We start from the raw sequence: 20,520 nt of genomic DNA, 5'->3' as shown, positions 1-20,520 counted from the left end.
ATTCTCCTAACAGAGACCGCTACTTTATTCTAAACTTCACCCATCTGCCAAGGCAACACAAGTCCTTCACTACTGTGTGAACCTGCGCAGCACAACCAAGACAACTTCACTTGGAGACAACTATTTCTGTCAAAACTTCCCTAGTGCATGTCTAGAGCAGGCACAGCACACCAAACTGAACTGTCATGGGTTATCATGCTTTTTGTGAGGAAAACTAATGAGCAGAACTGGAGAGTCACAAAGGTCAGAAGGGACCTCTGCTGGATTAATAACCTAAAAGACAGACAAAGATCTCACTGCTCTGCAGCTCATGCTGCACCTGAACCCTGGCTGTGAGCCGTCCCACCATTCCCCTAAGCTGCAGACTTGAACACGCTAATGAGACAAATAACACGTACAACAAAATTCAAAACCCCACCCCCTGGAGTGGAACAGAGACACAAAGGCGGGCTACGCCGCAGTCAGTGGGTTGCTGAGAGCGTATCCACCACGATCCTCCAGAAAACACAGAGCATGTTGCTTTCTTCCCCGCAGTGCTTGGCTTGCAGGAGCAATAGGAGAATTTGGGGGGGTGGGGGTGGTGTGCTACCAGCAGTGTGCTGCCTCCAGCCCAGGGTAGCCACCGAATCACATCTAGGCAAAAAATCCGCGCATAAAGGACAGACATTCTTATGGACTCACTTGTTTCCATATTAATACACTAAGCTCTTGGGAATTTTTTTGTTTATTTTCTGAGTTTTTGGTGTGAATTCATTAATTAACCCAGTAAATTTGCTAATGAATATTTTAATAGCTTTAATATGCTGTATATGCAAATTGAGTCTACCAAGTGTCACCTGGAGAAGAACTCAGGCAGGTGGCTTTCCAGGAATAATCACGTCCTTAGCCCAAGTCATGATGGAAGATGATTTCACATGGGCAGTGAAGGTTAAATATTTTAAAAATGCAAACAAAATGAATTTTTAAAAGCTTCAGAATAGCTTTGGATTCAGAAAGCTCCTTGCAATCCACAGGCGGTTTTCTTTAAGGAAAGATGCTCTTCAGTTATGCAGACTTCTCATTTGTCAGTTCAGAGATTTCTCTGTCTCCTCTGCCACACAGTCTGTATAATTTAAGGTGACTCACTGTACAGGAAAGTTCACCTTCCATTAAAATGTTTTCTTTAGTAAGCACTCTCCTGGAAGTGCTGTAGTGTAAACATGAGTGGCTACGAATACGAACATTTATTAAATAGTGCTGATGAATTTTTCAATACCTAAGGGAGAGCAATTCACAGCTCAATCATTCAGGCCATTTTAAGTGCTGCAGAGGACAATTCCACTACATCTTCCATTAATATTTAATTGCCCATTTTATTCTGTTTACCTTTTTGGTTAATATATAATTTAAAGCCCTTCTACTAAAAAGGAGGGGAAAAAAAAGAGAACAACTGTTAGCCTGCTTTTAACAAATCTCTGGTGAGAGCTTTTCCTTCATTTAAAATTCATTGCAAAGAATTTTTATTTAATATCAGTAACATAAACCCCAGGTATTAAAACAAAACTTGGAAGCAACTGTTGCATAACAGTCCTGACACTGACTTAGATTTGGCTGACACCAGTTTCTGACTGGCAGCCTTTGACAAGGCACTCCAGCAGCCTGGGATGATGCCACATAGTCTGACCACTGGAAGGAAGCAAAAAAAACCCAACCAGTGTCACAAACCCCACTCCTGTTGCACAAAGGTTATTCCAGAGGAAGTAATATTCTTCATGGTTTCAGTGGAGAGAGAATAGTGACCGCACAATATAACAAAAACATTTTGTTCCCTTTTACAAAAATTGACAATGTTTACAGCTGGATACATTACACTGGTGTTTAGGGAAAAAACTACTAGATTAATAGGCCTGAAAATATTTGGGTACTGTAAACTGGATATAAAAGCAACAATCATGTAAGAGTGTTACACTTCCTTTTCAGTGCCAGTCATTGGGATATCACAATCAGGTATCTTGCAGAGAATGACTGATGTATTAATAACAGTAATAGAGCTGCTTTTGAATTTGGAACAAAATTAATAGCAGCGGTACTTAAGCTTCGGTTATCATTTTGGGAATCCCATGAAAACTCAGATGGGCTTAAATATTGACATAAGTGTGGTTGTTCTGAACTATTGAGAGGCTGTAGGTTTGATCTTGCACTCTCTGTAGTCTTTAATGTATGTAAAGTGGATTAGGAGTTAACAGCCTAAGATAGTCTATCACTTTTACCACCTCCTGCACTAAGGTAAGATCTGTGGTTTGTGGAACTCCAGACCCATCTTAGTAACTGCCTTATGTGCTCCTTTGGCTTTGCATGAGGAACATTGCATGAGTACAGAACAGATAAATCCTGTTTTCTCTGAGAAATAAAGAAATTGTTATATTGCTTCCTGGATTCACAGTCCTTTCACTGTCTCTATTCATTTAGCAATCAGGTTATTTAAAGTTATCCTTTCTATATATTAAACAGATTGAAGTAGATACAGACACAGACACAGATGCTTGTGTATATACATAGAAAAGTGTGAATATATACACATACACACATATACATACATATATATGCATACATTTACACATATATATACACACACACACTATTTCTTCAAAACAAAGCACTGTCCTTCAAAGGTACTTACTTTCATGGTTTTACAGGAATAGTAAATCCTAGATATTACTGTGCATGCTCTGAGTTTCACTTAACTTTGTCTTTCAAAACCTGGTTACCAGGGAAAGGCCAGCAAGGCTATCGTGTGTCCTGTCCTTGTATGAAGTTATTTGTGTTCTTTTCAGCTGAGATATGTCAGGTCATCTCACAGCCAATGCTTACCAAATGTCTGTTCAATGTGGTACAGAACGTGAGAAAACATAAAGACATTGGTCATGCCACATTTTCTACTGATGCAATAAAATGAAGATATTAATATATTTTCATGTACATAACTTCCACCTGTACTTTAGTCAAATCCCCTTAGGGGCAGAGGATGCATGCAATAAAAAATCAGAGGCAGAATCCTGACCTATTCAAATGTTGAGAATTTTTTGAAAAATAAGCAAATAATTAATTAAGAGAATTAAACTCCTTAGTTTTTTTGGCTCACTTGCTTCTTTTCATTTTCTTTTCTAATCATTTAGTGTACATCTACGTAGCATAATACGATGTCATGGAAGTAGATCTACATGAGGTATTAGAAAGCTGGTGCATCAAGCAAGCATTTTTTTCTGTGTCAAATGCTTTGCTTTTCAGAATTAAGTATAACACAAAAGACTAGCATGTTCATATTCACAAGATCAGAGCCTGACTTACATAACATCCTGATGAAAGTGAGAAAATGTGAGCATACTATAGAAAGTTAGCATGATTTCAGCTACTGTATTTAAAAAAAAAAAAAAAAGGAGAGGCAAAAAGCACGAACAGAGTGAAACAGCAGATCTGCAGTCCTCAAAGAGGAGACATACCTAGTACTGGAAAATGTTTAGATTTGCTTCTAGTACATCTTCATTGACCTTGGGAACAGACTGGGCCTACTCAATGATACTATCTGCAACCCTGCTTCTTAGACTTAAAATCTCAAGGTAACAGTGTAAGGCTGCCTCTTCACAAGTGAACTAGCTGAGAATAATTAACATTTCTGTCTGCAGTAATACACAGGCAAGGACAACATTGGCAAGAAGTCTCCATGCTTAATCACCAGATCAGGAACAGGTAGTCAATACAATCATGGGGAAGGTCACTCTGTATTTGAATCCTCAGACTTTATCATAGTCTAGAAAACTAACCCAAGTCTGGCTGAAGTTTAAACAAAAAATGTCTCCATTAAAAGCAAAAACAAGACATACACACACATACTCCCTTTCTCTGATCTTAACAAGAGATATTTTGAATCTTCAGGACTTCCATATAGCAAAGCTTCAAGCGGGTGCAAGGTCAGCAAACAGGAATTTCCTCATTAACAGTCCAAGCCATGAGGGTGTGTTTCCTCCTCTGCAGCACGATCAGTGTGCTGTGACACACTTGCTAAGGACCTCTCTCCACTGCTGCCATTTCCCATGACCTCCAGGAAAACAATATGTGGTGCCTACCTCTACTCCAGCTCTTTGGTCGTTTTGAGCTTGTTGCACAGAACAAGTGCCAACCACTTATGGTCTCATTTCCCCTATCAGCCAACCTAAAACACCAGTATTCTGCAACACCAAGGGCATGCAGTTTGAGATATAAGCCTATTCAGTCTGAACTCATGAGAGTAATACTTAAGCTATAGACACACCTGATAGCATAAAATGTGTTTTTATTAGTAGCTTTGTTATAGTTTGCAAATATACAAGGCCTTTTGTTGTTTTGGATTATGTTTTCTGTGCCAAATCTAGTTGCCTGCTCTACACAGTAGGTAACTAGATTTTATTATTTTATTTACATTTAGCCAGATAGTAAAATGGATTTACCAGTTACAATCTACTCACAGAGATCAGGGTAACCTACATTATTTGAGAAAGGCTAGTAATCTTCACGCAGAGATGGTGTTTGCATGTTCAAATCTATTTTCAGCCCAGAGCAAATGAATTCATAGACGCTACTATACTTGGTCACCCAAGAAGAAGAGTCTTTCTAGTTTGGTTCACAGATTTTTTCCTAAGGTTGTCTGAACAACAGACAGACGCTGCATGTTATTGGTCTTTCTGCTGTCTAGGACTACCTGCAAACTGAAGCAAGCAGACAGAGGGGAAAATTCATTCTTTTGGTTTGGTGTTTCTCCATTTGTGGTATACTAAACTATCAAAGTCTGTTGTTTTCTGACTTTTTGTTTGCTTCCTTTATTACACTGTAAATTGCTAAACACAGAGATGTTTAGAAGCTGTCTCTAATCATTGTCTAAGTTTCACATTCCCTCACACTTCCTCTCTAGACTTAGCACGTCACTAGTTAAATATGGTCTATTCATATCATTCTCCTATTAAATGACTTCAAATTCTCTCTTGCTCCTAGAAGGCTGACCCAAACGGGATGCATCATTGCTTTTTTAATATCTATAAAGTCAACCACAAGTATTTTTTAATGTCCCTGATATTTTTCAGTCTGTTGTCTCTAACTTCCCGGTCATTACCAGACATGTGATTATCAAACCTCACAGTTTTACTGGTAGACATTCAGTACCAGTAAGAGCTTTTACTTTTGGGATTGCTTCATTTAGTACCCCTTATATAAGCACAAGCTCTTAATTTTTATCACGTGCTTCTAATATTTTAGAATTTCTCTAGTCACTTCCGTAGATTAGATGGAAACTACTAGTACAGATTTCAAGCATAGCACCAGAAGTTTAGTATACAAGAAGATCACTTGGGTCAGTTCTGCCATGTTGTGTAACCTCAGCTGTTGTTAAAATACTTTCTGGCAATTGGTGTTGCGTTCCCAAGCAAACTACTTTGATATTATTTTTCTGACCAGTTTTCTCTCCCAAAAGGGTGACTACATTGTCTGCACACCATCCTTCAGAAAATAAATTCACTCTAACATGTTCAGGTGCCCTTGTTCTGTGCCACCTGACGACAACAAGCAATGGGGTGAAGAGCAACAGAGCTGGGCTCCTCTGAGGAAAGGGGTACCTTATTGTTTCCTTTCCAAGGTACACAGTATACAGGGAATGCAGACAACCTTGTAAGTTAGGAAATAATCACAGCACACCTCTTACCTCATCCTCAACAGTCATACAGGAAGACTCCTACAGATGCTTATAGGAGTCAATACATTGGTCCTACAGCATATAAAATTTGCTTCCAATTTGTCAGATCCAGACATCAATCCTGATGATGCCAGGCTGGGTGTTCAGAGAGATCTGTCTGCTAACACTTCTGCTCCATTTCACCCTGTGGATGAGTAGGAGACTACATTCATTCCACACACATAGTAATAAGGGTATGATTCAGAAGGCAGTCAAACTTTTGGAATGGATCAGTCACAAATGTCAGCAGAAGCCTGGATCTGCAAAAGTCTTGTAGCACACACTTGTGACAACACCGATTAAATATAAAAGAGAAATGTTACTTTAAAATGTCACTAGAAATGGGCCCTGTACTCCAATGGTTGAATCATCTTACGGGAATACTTTACGTCCTTGAAACACACTATGTCCATGTTTATCCTTCTGTCTTTGTGTCCTTGTTCCAGCAGAGATGGGGTTAATTTTCCCAAGGATCCGGCAGGTATTCCATGCCATGTGAGCCATGCCCGGGTTTGGGAGGGGAGCTAGCCGGGGGAGGGGGCACGCAGTCGCGTCTGGGAGCGGGCTGCAGCGGTGCGGGTCCGGTTGGTGAGCGGCGGCACTGTAATCACGTTCGTATATTCCTTTACCGCTGTTGTTGTTTTCTCTTCCCTTTGCTGGGGAAGGCAGTTAAAGGCAGTTAAACTGCCTTTATCTCAGCTCACGAGTTTTTGCCTTTTTCTTCCGATTTTGCCGACGGCTGTGGGAGTTCAGCGAGCGGCCGCGGGGTTCTTCGTTGCCGGCTGAGGCCAGACCACGACAGTCCTTTTTGGTAGGATCATACCAGTAAGCTGAATGTCATCAGCAATTAGCAGTGAAGCTTTCAAAGTCCCTTCATGTAAGTGGAGAGCTCTGCAACAGTCAGTAATTAAGATTCACATTCTTTGTTCCTATATTTGTGCCTGTGCACATCTTTATAGATGTTCCTACATGTAACCTTTGTGATAAGCAATGGTTCTGAATGCATATGTGGAAGAGGTTGATCAAGATCATCTTTCCAGTAGATCTTTGTGCAGACATACTTCATAAAGTACAGGCAGCCAACAGATGGGGAAATACTCACAAAGACACACCATGTGCAAATCTTACTGTCACTGAAGTACATCCTAAAAAGCATTACTGAATCAGAGGAAGTAGTATGGCACTCAACACTATCCACACAAAAATATTTTATTTCTCTTACATATAGTCTGGTTTCTTCACACTTAGACTTCACATAAAATCTGAAAAAGTTAGAAGTATACAGAAATTTTCAGAAAAAGGACAGTTTACCATATGCCTTTTGAACTAGACTGAGACACAGTTGTGCAAGACATTTCAATAGAGAGTAATTCAGAAAAATATTAAATTTGTTTATTTCAAACAGTGCGAAAACACTCTTTGCCATCAAAATAGAGTTGGCAATTCTCATGTAAAAATGAATTTCCAAGCCAGACTTAGAGGGAACTAAGCAGAAATGAGTTAAAGGAAACTTAAAGGAAGAAGTGTTTACTTTACAGAGTTACAGGAAGAAAAATTCAAAAATAATCAGTTGACTAAGTAAATGAAAATAAAAAGTAGTTGATGCCCTCAATAGAAATGGTGCTTGGCCTGGCTTCACTTCAGGATATGTTTGGTATTTAAAGCTGGACTTTTTAATTGTGAAAAGTGTTTTCTGTCAAGGAGGATTCTACTACATTTTTAAATATCACTGAAAAATTTTCTTTGTCACTGTAACTGTTCAGCATTTATAAGCAAAAGTGGAGAGGCATGCATTTAGTTTTAAATGATGTTAAATTAAAATATTGGATTGTCCAGACTGATACTCATCAGAACAGTTTCCTACTTATCATACCCACAATTACTGCTGAGAAGATCAACAGAGGAATTTTTCTATTTTCCCTGAAAGCTGGACTGATATGAGGAAAAACTATAAGGCAGGTTCTATCTCTGCAATATCCAGAATCCTATCTTCATATGAAAATTACACATGCCTGTTAGATAGTTTTTACTGTAATGCTGTAATGGTTCTGTATTAAAAAGTCTCTCTTCCTTATGTGAGTTTAAATGTCACCTTTGAAAAAGATTAGAATATAATGTATGTGAATACAGGATTATCCACCAGCTTGTGGTTTAATTTTTAAAGTAAATTTCTTTACCTATGCTAAGTATCCATCATATTCTACTGTATGTATGACCAGTGGTGCAAATACATTACAATGATCTCACATACATTTCCAGAAAAAGGGAAAGAAGTAAAGTCAGAGATTTTAATTTGATCATTGTCTCATCTAACTTATATTTATGCAGTTATATAAGGCCATTCATTCAACACATCAATATATACACCTATGCTACATACCTCCACTGATGATGCTATTTATTTCCAACAGATACAAAAAATGATTCTTTGCATAGTCTTGAAATGATCATTGGAAAGAAAATAAGTGACTTTGTACCGAAGATTTTCTTTCACTGAATTAGAAATTCCCTGATGCAACTTCTTTTACCAATTAGGAATAAAAATGCATTTTTTACATGTAATTCCAAACTGTCCACTTTGGCTTAGATGTAAGTACTGAACTGTAAAAAGCAGTACACAGTGCTTATGATATTTGACATAAAATGTCTAGTAGCAACAGTAATTGAGTGCGTTTCTTTTATCATACGTGTGGTATAAAATATAATTAACACCATGGATACTCTTCCTCTGCATCTAAGAGTAGGTTAGGGCAGCAAAATACACCATGTGTGTCTCACCCAAACTAAATTATAGAGAAAATGGGATACAATACAAACAGATATATATAATTTCCAAACAAGTTTATGAGAAAAAAATGGTCTTTCCTACTTTTAAACATATGTGGTTTTTTTAGTATAGGTCTGCATGTTTGGCAAGATGTGTGCTTTCCTACTCTAAGGTTCATTATCTTTGCTTAGCTTTGGTAGCGAACAGAAACCAAAGTACATTCTCTATACTTAAAAAACATGCACAATAGGCATGCCACCAACACTTATAGGATAAAGAAATAATGCTTTCTTTTAGCCATCTGTCTTCACATCACTTTCTTTAATTATTGTTACAATTCAATTTCAGGGCTTCATAAGAAATAATATTAGGTAACACTAATAACAGTATTTAATTAGATGATTTAAGATTCAGTTTGGAGTTAGATTTCAATTAGCTTAAAACAAGTGGAAGTATGCATGTGTCAGAGAGAAGGGTGGGAGCAAATGCAGAGAAGGTTATTTATTTTGCTTTGCTTGACTGGCTACTAAGGGAGAGGAAGATGCGCTCCTCAGCTCTGTTAGATAGAGCCTTTGCTTTTTCTCCTGACTTCCCCCCTCCCCAACCCCTCGACAGATGGGAAAGTTACAGCCAATGCTAATTTAGATAACATCTAAAGCCTTGCCTGACAAGGTAAGTTCAAATTATGAAGCAATCCCTTCACATAGAAAGACCTTGTTAGTTAGATTAGTGGTGGATTGGCTCTGTGTGACAGCTTGTTTGCTAAAGGTGAGCTATCTGCATTTCCAATGCAGGCAAGCCATATCATCATTTAAAGAAAAAAATAAAGATGTCATTTCTCTTATTTGTCACAGAGTTCATGTAATATTCCTTCTCAGTTCTCTTCATTGTTGACTTCTTAGGAAAATAGCAGCAACTGTGTACCTTCGAGTGAGACACCTAATTTTGTTATGGATGAACATAGTGTTGTGACAAAACAGTGGCACAGCTGTCATAACAGCTGTCACACATTAATCATGACAGTGACAAATAGCATAATTATTTTATCTGGAATGTCTAGCATGCACACTCAGTATGCACCACTGCAGCATAAGCATATCAAGCATGGTTTAATTAAAAGACATCAATACAGGTTAGTTAGACATGGTCTTGGAGACACTGATACAAAATGAAAATAAAATTATTTATCGGTTCCTTTTTAGGGACACTCAAAGACCAATTACTTAGGCGACAAGGTAATTTGAATCTCTTTTCCTAATCAGTCCCTTTGATGCCAATTCTGCACGGCAAATTGAGCTACTGGCATGCATGCATTTCTGACCCAAAACCTCAGCTATGTAGCATATTCAACGGTTATCCTTTCTTCCAAGATGGCTTAAATGTTCACATCTGTCCCACATCCTTTGATTGCACAAAATGTAGCAAAATAACAAGCTTCATTGTGTGCTGCTGGGTAAAACTTTTCTTTCCCACAGACTCTCTAATGGAGATAGAATAGTGAAGCTTGTGTCACAACGTGTGCTTTGGGTTCTGCAATTGCACCTGCCAAGGCTTAGGTATTATGTAGCAAAAGCCCATTATAAAGATAACTACCATTGAAAAATGCAAATCCAGCTCAGGCTCTAATTTCAAACAACCCAAAGCATTAAGAGGTAAGTTTTTGTTTCAGGACCCTACCCAGTTCAAAGTTTCTTTACTTTAGCATCACTCTCTGGGTCTACATGTGTATACAGGTTTGCAGCTGTTTTGTTTAGGCTTTTCTGAAGATAAAATACAGCCACAAAATACTGTTGCCAAGGCTCACTTCACACAGCAAATTCCACTGGTAATTACCAACTCGTAGTATTTTTACTTTTTGCTCCAGATTTGTTAAGCTCTGCAACTCATTGAATTCACTTATTGAATTTCTAGGGGCAGTTCATGAATTGTACTGAAGCCGACTCAATGAAATATTAATGAATCAATTTCCATAGACATGGATTCATTATCTCACTGGATGGCATCAGAAAACACAGTCCTGCAGGCAGTATCCTTCCACCTGCCTGCCAGAGGATTTCATTTTATTATTCAATTTTTAAAGCCCGCACTCAGACTCCTTGATAAGTTTACACCAGTAGCTTTTCAGTCTCTTGCTCCAAGACAAAATTAAGGGGGAAACATTGTAATATTATTTAGCTGAACCTCAGTAATCCATCAAATGTGATTTCCTATTAACCAGCAAAGCAAGATTGTCAGTGGTGTGTTATAGATCACAAGAAGCACAGGTTTTTCAAACATGAGAAATTCTTTCAAAATATGAAACCTTCCTCCCCCCCCCCCCCCCTAAATAAGGTATAAAGGGAAAAATGGCAAAATATTTTAGTAATTGGTTTTGGGGAGTAGAAAATTTACATCAATGAATGCAGGACTTAATGACTGGATTTAAGATTTTTACGCTTCCGCAGAGAAGCTATGTGGAGCTGTAGCCTACAGAAATGCACGTAACATTTTGGCCATATATATTTTTAAGGCACACCATGGTTACCCTGTCATGGCTTGCATAATTACTCGTCTGTTCTCTAATAAGCATACATCTACGAAATGAACTGCTTGCACCTGATTCTTCTGTCACGTGCTTCAGGTTTGTAACCAAAATCATTGCACTGACTTCCTCTAGGTTAGCAATGGAGGAAAGACAAATGTCTCATCTCCTTTGGCATCCTGGACTTGGTGGACCAGCACATGAGGTTCTGCCACACTTATAAAGCAGAAACCTCGCCATCAGGATAAACTGCTTTCATTAAGTTTGGGTTCAGTGGAGTTAAATGTTGGACTCCTACCTAAATTAATTTTTAGGGTATTCTTTGGCATAACCAATTGCCAGCTAGAAGATGAAATTCCAAAATCTTTCCTTGCTTGCGTAGGTTAATGAGGGAAGCCTTCATGATTCCTCTATTTGTGTTCATAAGATGCCTCACAGAAGTACTCCCTTTCCCTAACAATGGGAACCAGCAGGCTTTTGGTGTGAAAATTAGCAGCTGCCGATTGTATTTATCTCTTTGACTAAGAGGTTTATTATTTATCTTCCCTGTTGCAGTGCCCATGTGGCAGCACTGATATTGAGCAGCTGGACAGATTGCACCCTGGAGCCACATCTGCAGCTATATAGATCAACACCACTTTCATTGCCTCAGTGCTGGAGAAGTTTATCTTCTGTCAGCTAGATTTACTACCTACTTCATGAACTGTTAAGGGTTTTCCCTTCCCCTCCTCCAATTTGATTTTCAAAGCGTGTTAGTGTAATCTGGTACTGATTGTTAACAGCTGATTAGTTAAGCATTTGCTTATTTTTTTTTCTAATTACTAGGGATTTCCAGTTGGGTTTGCAAAGATGAATCTTCAATGGTGACGAGAATAAACAGCAGTTGCTCAGTGAAACTGTGAAATGTCAGGAAAGGACTGCAAGCTATAGAACAATAAGAAATATCCAAACACATGAGTGCATCATGCATCATAGCTGTTTCAGTCATTTCTTAGTATTTGAGTTGACCAGGCAGTAATTACTCACATCAGGCCTTCTTTTCTGAGAAAGTCAAATCCTAAATAATTTGTTTTCCATAAAGAACAAAAAATGTATTCTGATGCCAACAGCAATCATATCCTAGTGAGAATCTGTATGTTTTTCTAATAATTCATTTAAGGAACAACAGCTTTATACAAACCTGTGCACGTACACAATATTATCAAGTTTCTAGCCAGATAGCTGTCATATCAGCAAGGCAGAATCCAAGAAATTGTTTGGGTTAGTTCTCTTGGAACTTGGCTTTGGAACATGGTTTTTCCCATTTGTCTCGTTGGCATCAGTGGACTGCAAATATGTCGGAGCAGAAGGACTCTTCTTCCATTTTTTCATTTCACTTCTTAAAAGATGAAAAAAGTTATACTGCTTTCCCACTTCTAGGAAGACTCTAAAATAAAATATCAGAAAACCAGGAAGTCTCAAGTTATTTGAGGTCATTTCAACTCAGGAAGTAAGAGCAGTGTTTATACACATACCAATTGTGTCCAGTTTACACCTGTTTGCAGACCAAAGAAGTTTGGGGTAATTCCTATACTTTTGATGTAAATCTCCAAAATCATCTGCTGTCATCGCAATGTCTCACCAAATGTGGATTATGTTTGTATCTAGTTAACAGCACGGGTCTTTCATTCCTCCAACCTCCTTCCCCAGCTAATATTTCTCTGAACCTAAAACTTGAAGTCATGGGTCCCCATGCCCCACTGTTTAGGATAGCTATATAATGCCACAGTTCATCGTTAGCATGCTCTCTACATTTCTATGAGATCAAATCTCCACTGCAACATGACACGTAAGCCCTAAGGAGAACTCCCAGCAAAACCTGACTGTCTGAACGTAGTATAAAAGACTACTGTAATGGCGTCAGAAACCAGAAGTATTTTTAAAAGGAACGGAAAGAATTGGAGTAGAATTTGATGTGTGATGAATGTAGCCAAAACTTTTTATCACTCAGTATAAGCTTATATGGAAAGCATTGGGCAGAATTCCCCCGAGAATAGCAGTTTCAAAACGTAGCTCGGAAGGAAGAGGGGCAGAAGAGAGAAACCAAATACTCTGCATGCTTAAAAAACCAAGTAGGTAACGATGCAGAAAGTGCCTTTTCCTTTCTCCATAGTTTCTAAATATTCAAATAGATCAGTTTTGTCAGTTCTTTGGAAAAGATACTCTTATTCCAAACAGCCATTTGCACTGGGTTAAGAGTTGTGGTTTTGTTCTTCTCTTTGTAACTACAGCTCTATCTCAATCTTTTTATCAAAGTTGACAACTGAGTTGCTAAAGCAAAACTCAACAATCTTTTCTGACAACAAAAGAGACATAGTCAGTCCCCCTTTAAATATTTTTGTGTTCAGTGATGGTATATTTTTTATCATAGCTGGTTAACATTTCATTCTGGCTAGCTGGAATATATTACATCTTTCCAATGTTGAAATTGAGCACTATAAAATCCTGAGTTAAAACAGTGCTGTGTTTTCATACTGTAGCACCAAGTTAAGTCTAGCCTTGTGCATAAAAATACAGCATGAAATATCCAACTGATTTTTTATTCATCTACATAAATACTATACAGGGAATATTGCTAATGAAGTGGATATCGGGTTATCTAGACACCTTAGGAAAAGGTTACCACTTTATTTTAAGTATCCCATCAATCATTATGAATTACTGTTGTGTTCTGTGTAAAATTGCTGATTTTAATTCATATGATATTCATGAGTATGTCAAATGTATACCCAGAGAGATATCTATGTAAGAAGAAAACCTTAGGCATGACCTATTCCCACCCCTTCCATGAAGGATGCTACTTTGAATGCCGTGGCTGTACACGTATGCTTTTGTTACACTTCGAACTGTACAGAAGTATTAGGCAACAACAGCCTTTTGAGACAGTCACCTTTTTAACAACCTCTGGTTAGTTTCATCAACCCTTACGGTTGGCAGATTGTGGCCATATGGATCTGCAGTCATGATTTCCTGTACAGCCTTCATATCATCATGCACATTGTAGAGTGACGTGACAGATCTATGCCATGTGCAGGCCTCCATATTCCTCACTGAGATTTCTACCACCTGGGCTGGTCTGCAAGAGCTACAGCAAAAATGTCTACAACTTTTCAGGATGGAAAGGAAGGAAAAGGAAAGCAACAACACTGGTGTTACTGTGTTGTGGTAGTGAAGTTCCTCTAAAGACAATACTCACATGGTTGGGCCCAAATAACCTCCATAGACAGTATAGCTCATTGTTGCGGAGCAAAAAGACTGAGGAGTCTCAGAAAGAGTGGGTCTTTTAATTTTGCCCCACAGCAATATGGATCATAATTTGAATGTTTCAGGGAAAAGGAAGATAAATTCTTCACAGCTGTTTTGTGATCAATGTTTTCATATCTTGTCATTAGAGCTATCAAATACAAGCCTGATCAACTCATTAGTTGTTAGACAAATTCTTCATAACTATGTGTTGTGGTTTAGGCACCTCAAACCAGGACACTGGGTTAAAAACGAAGTTATATTTCTCAGATCAGTTCTGCAGATGCTCTCCTGAAAGCACAAACTCAATTCAGGAAGTGTTTATATATGTTTAATGAATAACTCACAGACAGTTAAATGGGGGTTAAGTAAGTACAAGCTAGAGACTTCTGGCAAGGCTTCTTTTTGGATGGGTTTTGTTGTTGGTTTTTGGGTTTGGTTTTTTTGTTTTGGTTTTGTTTTGTTTTTTTTTTTTTTTTGCTTAGGCATAAGGTAATGTAAATACACCCATATGGTTCCAAACCTAAGCAAGTGTGCATTTCTCACCTATGTGGATCCCCCACTCCCTCACTTAGAGTTTTCCTAGCTCAGGGATTTCTGCTTTGGTGTTGTTTGGGTGCTACAATCATGACCTTAGACTCATCATCAAAAGCAGCAACAAGCACTTTGAGTATGAGGTTGGACTCAAAGCTTATAAGTCTGAGGCTTTTAGGTGCGCTGAAAATTTAGTCTATTATCTTTTTTGTCAGTTCAGCTTGATGCACACGTGAATGCATCCCTAATGCACCATGAATAATAAGCAAAGAATATGTTACTATTAGTCATTATAGAGGAAGAGGACAGATTTAGTAATAAGGTCTAAACTTTGAGCAGTTCTGAGACAACCACACCCTGTATATTTCCATACCATACAAAATTAATTGCAACTCTAATCTCATTATTGCACTAACTATCCAGGTGTCATGACCACATCCTGAATGTTCTCTTTGTTCCCCGATGAGTGACATAAGCATACTTAATATTTGAGGATAACAATCAACCATTCTCTGGCTTAATGCCTGGGTACATGGCCCAAATAGATACACTCCTATGACATTATAACAGATGTGCTTTCTCATCTTGCTACTTAATTGTTAATGTAAACCATATTTAATAATGATGCAATGATAATCCAATGATTCATTAACAGTAGCGTCCTTAGCATAATAGCCATTTTCAGTACCGCGTCTACTAGCGGAAGAACATAAAACTCCAGCAAAACAGAATAAGAACTTTTCAGCAGAACAGTTCGCAGATCCCCTAATTATCTCCCAACAGCAAAAAGAAATGTTAAGTAAAATTTACTTTGTTTTAGGAAAGAAAAACATCATTTGACTTTGTAGAATAAGATTGTGCCAGGAAGTTAAATTATGAGTGACTATCCTGGGAAGTAGTTTCGCTGAGCTTACTCTATGTAAGATCTATCCCATAGCAAAGACAGGTCTTTTCCAGAAAATCAGTTGGCCTCCAAATATGTTAACTAGTCACAAAAGACGTCAGAAGAGGCCAGATTCCATCTGCACACATAATGCATAGATAAACACACACCTGTAGTATTATATATTTTTAGAATTTATGCTGAAATTTTTGCTTTTTTTTTCTCTTTAAAATTACAAGCATCTCTAGTACTCTTAAAATAATTACTCCACTAAAAAAGTTCCCTTAAGCTACTCTAATTAAGACTGTGTCAATGTTTACCTGATGCTCACACTGTGCTGAGAAGGGAATATGTGTTACAGAAGTGATAATTCATTCAACACAAGCAGAAGATTTAAATTGGATAAACTGGGTTAAAATTTCCAAGCACGACTCACCCCTAAATCAAATCCCTAAATTGTGGCCGCAATGAAAAATCTAGTTTGATACCTATGCCCACAGCAGAGAAAGAAGGACAGGGTGGATGAGGTGCAAGTGGAGAACACCCCTGGAAGACCTGCTAAATTGGGAGCATGCAGCTTGGTATTCTTGATATGCAACAGCAGAAAGTCAGCCAAGGTCCAGGTCCAACTGAGAAGCAAACATGCATTCTGTGTAATATTACAAGGGAATTTTGGAAAGCCAAACACATAGAGAGGGAGGTTTGTTTATAGCTAAGATAACCGTAACAGATGTCTATAAAAGAGCTGCTTGCATGAGCCATCACTGCTAGAATACAGCCTGCCTTGCTTGGAAAAACATCTAAGTGGCATTCCCCATAGGGTTAAGTAATTTATCACCTTCTCTGAAGATGGAACATAATAAGATCTAATCCTGAGAAAGCTGTAGCCCCTACCAACTATGCTGACACTGTCCCAAGGACAAATCCTTCTCCTCGATGTTCAGGTCCAAGAAGACGGTTCTCACTCAGTCCATGTCTGAGTGGCTTGGGAGGTTAACCGTTGCCCCAGACGAAAACATGGCCAGTACAGCACACTTTGTGAATCTTCATGTTAAACTACCACAACCTATTTTCCTTCATTCTCTCCACAACCCTGAGACCATTAAACAACAGCTTGTAAAAATACCAAGCTATTTCTAGAAAACAATATTCACTCATTATGAATCTGGTAATTTATGTTGAAAAATAAGGGCTTTTAGCTTGTATGAAAAATGAATGCAATCTTAAAAACAACCAGATGGTGGCTGGACCAACTTCTTTAAACTTGAGCCCTGGGGGTTTCAAAAGTGTCTATGACAGAAAGTAACCCATACAGCAGTAAGAACAACTCAGGGTTATACAGAGAAATACCTCATACTAACATTAGTCTTGCAAAGAAACACTAAAGGATGTAATGAGTTCATTTGATCAGGGGTCTGCTATGGTCCATGTGTTAATAAAAAGTCTGCAACTCCTACCCTAGGTACCTGAAAGGGTGGAGGAATCCACACAGCCCTCTTTTGTATGCACTGCACAAGACAACCAAACAGAAGAAACAACCAGGACATCTATTACACATATCTTTAAATGTACAAATGAAAAGTTTGTGCTGGGCAGCACTTAATATCCATTAGTGATTATGCATAATTTTTCAGGAGTAATATCTAGTACATTAAAGGAAGAAATTGAAAAAGATATGATGAAACCATGAATTCAAAAAAGGCCTGCCAACCCATTCCAAACCCTTTGAACAAAAGAACCTCTTATGAAAAAAAAAAAAAAAAATTGAAAAGAAAAAAGAACTGGGGAAAGAAATTGAAAAGGAAAGGAAATTACTACATGTTACTATAACTGGGACAGATTGTATCACAGGATTATTAGAATTTGGAGGAAAACATTATTATTTTCTAAATTGAATTGGATTATTTATTACGGTTCTAAAAAGTATTGAACACAAGGAAGATTCCAAGCAAATATTAGATTAGACCGGGAAATAATATATATGAGAGAAGTGGCTCTGAGATAAATCTCTATATAAACATTACAAATATTAAATTCTCCTTCATGTAGCTCTGATCTGATAAGAATAGCTTTACATTTTCTAAATACCTAGTCCTGTAGTCCTAGTCACTACCTACGTAGAAAAACTGATCGTCACATTCTGACTGCAAGAATCCTAAGTTCAGCAGAGAGACTACAGGGAGGGGATGTTTTTAAGTCCTAATCAGACCTCATCTGACACTTCATTCAGGCTTCACATGCCTTCCATGTGAACAGATTCTCTATATTCTTTAGATCAGAAAATGGGATACAATGGCACCTCATTTCTAACATTATTTATTTTCCCAGTGTAGACATCACCTTTCCAAAGCTGGAAAATTGAACTTATTGAAATACTGAGTTACATTGTCTGCTGCAGAAGCCAAACAGACTATGCTTTCTAACAAGAACTTGGAAAAAAATTATAATAAATGTTAGAACTGCACACTCACGTTGATCATTAAACATATGCCTGCGTCTGAAAGACCATAAATATAGTCATGTGTGAATGGGATTTCAAAGACAGCTGAATGGGATTTCAAAGACAGCAATCGAATGTGCAGCTTACTGTCCAGCTTCTAGCTCTTGTTACTAGTCTTTGGCTTAAGAGCAGTCCAAGTTGACCCTTCTTATGCTTGCTGTGCAGTTTTGCCATAAATATAAGGAATGAGGGAATTTGAAAGCTGAATAAACCATCTGAATTGTTGATAATAATTACTAAGTGGATGCTTTACATTTTCAGGATTTTGCATCACATTTCAATTCTTTACCCAAGTAATTGATAAGCATTTAGAGTTTATAAATATTACCAAGCTCATTTGATAAGAGCATTTTTTTTTCATATACTGTATATGTGATTTTGTTATTATTCTTAAACCACAAAAGTGATTTGCTATTCAACACAGGCCTTTAAATCAATAGTCAGGTTAAAAATACCATAACCGGAGGCAGGGTCTTCGCAGGAATGACACCACGTGCCAGTTAAAAATAAGGAGTCTGTGCTACTTCTGTTCATTCTGGAACACAAGCCCAAGAGTATGGACTGTTGCCACAAGTAAAGCAGCAAAGCCAGAATTGTACACAACAAAACCACAGAGGACTTTGTTCACTATTTTCCCTTGTTTACAAATTCTGCCCCCAGTCCTTCCTTCTTATGCTGATAAGAAAGAATTGGTCATTTGGAAGCAAGAGAGGGAATTTCATTTCAATCACAGTCAAACTACTTTTTACAAATCTTAATAGTGTAGTAAGCCAAGAGCTTCAGGATTTGGGTGTTGTAAGTTTCTGGGGTTTTTTGTTTTGTTTTGTAGAAATACAGTAAGTCTTTAAGTACCACACTGAAATTAATCCCAGGTTTTTTGACAGAAAAAAAACTGATGGCGGACACATGCTGGTTTTGCTTTTTTGAAGTGCATTCTCCTTAAGTTAAAATCCCTCCTAACAAGGCAATTAAATAATCAGACCTCCTTAGCTCATAATATTTATATCAAACTTCAAATCGGTGAAAACATAACCCTAACTCCTTCCTCCCTGAGAAGGACCACTGAACTGCAAGGAGAGGGCAAGCTAGCTTCCTCAGCCACCATCTTCAAGGGTTCTGCTCAAGGAGGACAGCTCTAGGTAAGCCATGAGTCCCGAGATTTAAGGATGAAGGAGCACGCACGGTGGCACCACACAAGCCCTTCAGACTTTTTTGTTAAATACCAACAATGTAAGGCACAACAGCCCGTGCACTCCATCAGCACGCTGACAGCCCACTCTGCTTTGTAACCTGCCTCCGTCCTCATCAGCACTGTCAGGATCTGAGCACCTCATTAACATCTGTGAACTAATTTCATCTCTGAGCTAAAAAAACCCACCTTCCCTGTTGTGCAGACAAGACTACTGCTTCTCAGGGTGTAAGCAAGGATCAATTTCATAAATACAACAGCTGTTTTAATCAATGCAGGCTCTAAATTTCTGAAGCAAAATGTGCCTTCTAGACACGCTGAGCCCTCGCTGGTTCCTGTGTCCTCGCTGGCCTCCCTCAGAGGACATATCTTCATACACCTGCAAGGTTGAGCAAAGCCTCAGGAACTGTCCATGTGCTATGGTTTGACTGTACACTTTGCTTCTGTCCTGATAACAATTTTAACTGTCACTAGTTCTCAAAGAAAATACAGGTTGATTAATTAACATACATAAAGCATGTGGGACCCTCGGAAGGTCGTAGGGAATAGTATCCTGACAGTAGATCAAATTTTTGAGTTTTCTCCCTCTGAGGATCCACTGTCAGATAAACATATCTGTAAGTAGTTGTTTGGCAAGTACCTAAAGATGTACTGATGATATGATGCTTTTTCTATGCAAGGTTCTTCTGAATAGATAAAGGCCTGACTAATTCATATATGACCTGCATTACAAGTATTTTACCTGAGGAACCCCATAGCAAATTCACATGTGAATGAAGGATAAAAAATCCCTCTCTACACAATGAATTAAAGAGTGGACAGTTATGACAGAGGAAATATTTATACATTGCATTTTTATTACTGTTTACAAAGATGTGATGTTTATATGCATTCTCCTTTTACAATTAGAAGGCTTACTTGGGTTGTGTGAGATACCTACCAGCCCATTTAATGAACTTTCAATTGCTTCATACTTCATCCTAACAGCTCCACCTTTTCCCTGTACGTATCACATTGTCCTTTATTGCAACATCTGAAACATAGATGGCACGTGAAATTTCCAAGAACCTAAATTACTTAAGTTATTTAGAAATCCCAAAGGCTTTC

The sequence above is a fragment of the Charadrius vociferus genome, unplaced genomic scaffold (genome assembly GCF_000708025.1).
Source record: "Charadrius vociferus isolate BGI_N301 unplaced genomic scaffold, ASM70802v2 scaffold418, whole genome shotgun sequence".
In the NCBI taxonomy this organism is placed as follows: domain Eukaryota; kingdom Metazoa; phylum Chordata; class Aves; order Charadriiformes; family Charadriidae; genus Charadrius; species Charadrius vociferus.
The sequence above is the reverse complement of the archived record's forward strand: the minus strand, read 5'-3'. Positions refer to the sequence as shown.